The sequence below is a fragment of the Catharus ustulatus genome, chromosome 2 (assembly GCF_009819885.2).
Source record: "Catharus ustulatus isolate bCatUst1 chromosome 2, bCatUst1.pri.v2, whole genome shotgun sequence".
NCBI lineage: Eukaryota > Metazoa > Chordata > Aves > Passeriformes > Turdidae > Catharus > Catharus ustulatus.
This window is the reverse complement of record NC_046222.1, coordinates 15797955-15800884: the sequence shown is the minus strand read 5'-3', so window position 1 is coordinate 15800884 and position 2930 is coordinate 15797955.

Below are 2930 nucleotides of genomic sequence, written 5' to 3'. Positions count from 1 at the left end.
GAGTCCCGGTCCCTGGAGGGATTTAAAAGCTGTGTGGATGTGGCACTTGGGGACATGGGTTACTGGTGGCTTGACAGTGCTGGGGGAATGCCTGAAGTTGGTGATCTTGTAGGGCTTTTCCAACCTAAACAATTCTATGATGCTGTGTCTCAACTCTATAGACACTCTGTAAATCCTGCAAGGACTTGCTGGTAGATTTGGAGAGGTCTTGGAGGTTACCTGGTGCAACACATGACAATAAAGCCTTATTTTACAGTTCAGTTGTCTTTCTGACATGATAATGAATTTCTTACAGCACCCCAAACATATTTCTAAAGATTAGCAAGAAGATGATTTTCCGAACATTTAAGTCTAATAACTAGGTCAATTAGGAAATGCAATCCAGAAAATCTCATCCAGCTGCCTCCCCTTCCATGGATACAGCCACACTCTATGCAAAATCTTTCTTTACAGTCTGCATAGCCAAAGAGGGTTGTTTTCTCAACTTCCACTTGCTTCCCCAGGGCTTAAATGCCAATGGAAAGCCCCAGCTCTGGTTTAGTTAATTGTTACACTTGTGTAACCCATTCTGATTTAGGAAAATCACATGAAAAATGGTGAATCATTGTCTCCTGCTGTTGAAAATGGTAATAGCTTTGACCCATAGAAGCAGTAGAAAATGTAATGACTGCTAAACTTTTAGATGTAGGTTACTGGTTCAGCACCCAGGTCCTGTGAAATAAACCCTCATGTGTACAGCTTGGCAGCTTCCTACCTCCTGGGTGCCCCAAAAGCAACCATGCTTTGCCACCAGACCCTCACCTCAATGTGTGCATGAGGAGCAGGAGACAAAAAACTGCAACAATTCAACAATGAACTTCCCTGAGTCATCAAAGCACTTAGAACACAGCATGTCACATAAAGAGAATTTAAATACGTGCTGAAATATTTTGGCACATCAAGCGTTGGGACTTGACTGTGCACAAAAGTTTCTCAGATTAAAGGTTTGGAATGGTTTTAAACTTCCCAAGGCTCTTCCTGGATAACTCCCTGTATGCCTGTGGATAGTGCAGAGCATATTTATCCTTTATCCTTTATGCATGCATCCTTCTGGTTTCTCACTCTTTGTCTCACCTTTTCCCTTGTACCTCCTATGTCCTTCTGTCATGATGAGCACATGGACAAGCAGCTCCCCTGCACTGCAACGAGGAGATGCTTGTACTCCGGTGTCATTTTTATAATGATTCCTCTGACTGTCAGACATGGCACAGTGGTGGCTCTGGCAGTGCTGGACTCGAAGATCTTACAGGGATTTTCTAACCTTAATGATTCTGCGACTCTGAGCCTTAACAAACAGTTAACACTCAAGAAAACCCCACAGATTGGAACCATCTCCTTTCCATACTCCTCCTCACACCATCACCTCTCAGCACCAATATTAAGGCCATGAAGATCCTATGGTGGGACTCATCTAGCTGAGTTGTTTGCACAGTTCTGAGCACAACAGGTGCCTATTGCATAATCACGAGTATTACAACTGCCACAACTGACTGCTTCTACTCCAGTAACGACTGCATTTTCCCTACTGCCTTTTAAAGATTAAGATAATTTGGAAAAAGGCTATTTATACAGAAATCAGAGCATTTGCACAGCAAGTCAGACTGCAATAGATATACCAAGCAATTTCCCCATGTAAATAAGTGCTCCTTGGAGAACCCTGACAAAACCTCTTCCTCATAAGTACATATTTTTGGGGCTCAGTGGGATGGGAGAAGGGCCAGGGAAATGGAAGTTTGGAGCAGTTTGAGTACTTCTGGGCAACTGTCACACAAAGAAAAATGGACATACTGTGCAAAGCTACTGGCAAAACCTGGTCTTAAACAAATAATATAGTGGCTTTGGGAATTTGGGACTGTGTGTGCAGGGTTCTTTGCAGTTCACACAGGACCTTTTGTGACTCGTGTACATGAATGCAATCAGCACAGGGACACAGACTTAAAAAAATAATCCTATATAAATAACTGTCCTGAAAATAGACCATAAGGAAACTGTTCTGAGTCTCTTGATCTTTTCTTTCTTTCTTTTCACCTGAAACCCACAATTAAACCAAATTTTAAAAAAAAATTACACAAGTACTTATGCAACCAGCATCCATTATTTTCAGAGCCCATAACTGACAGATGTCTTAAATTCAGACTCATGAGGCCTTATGTTCAGAAGCCAGTTGTGCTTTTCTTTCTTACAGGGTTTTTACCTTGATCTTTTTTCTTCATTTTTTTCTATTCCTTTTATTTTCCTTATTTTTCTTTCTTTTTTTCTTTTTTTTTTTATTTGGATTTTTTGTTGTTTTCTTATTTTTTTTATTTTTCGGTTTCATTTTACCTTCTTTATTTTCTTTATCTTATTCCCCCTCATTCCTTTTCTTTTTTATTGTCCTGTTTTTATTTTTTCATTTTTGCTATTATTCCTTTTTACTTTCTCTTCTTCTTTCTTATTCCCCCTTTTCCCTTTTCTTTTTCTTTTTCCTATTTTCTTTCAATCTCTTCTCTTCTCTTCTCTTCCTCTCTTTTTATATTTTCCTCCCTCTTTCTCTTTCGCTACCAGGCAACCACCAAGCCTCCAACCCCAAACCCACCTGAAAGCACAAACCAAATATAGGATGGGGATGGGATGGGATGGGATGGGATGGGATGGGATGGGATGGGATGGGATGGGATGGGATGGGATGGGATGGGGATGGGGATGGGGATGGGGATGGGGATGGGGATGGGATGGGATGGGGATGGGGATGGGGATGGGGATGGGGATGGGATGGGGATGGGATGGAGATGCACGGAGCCCCGCGGAGCCCCGGGGCCATCCGCGGGGCGCGGAGCCTTTTGTTATGCTAATCCGAGCTGACATCACTCGGCATATCAAAGCCGAGGGGCCGCATATAAGGCGGCTCCGGG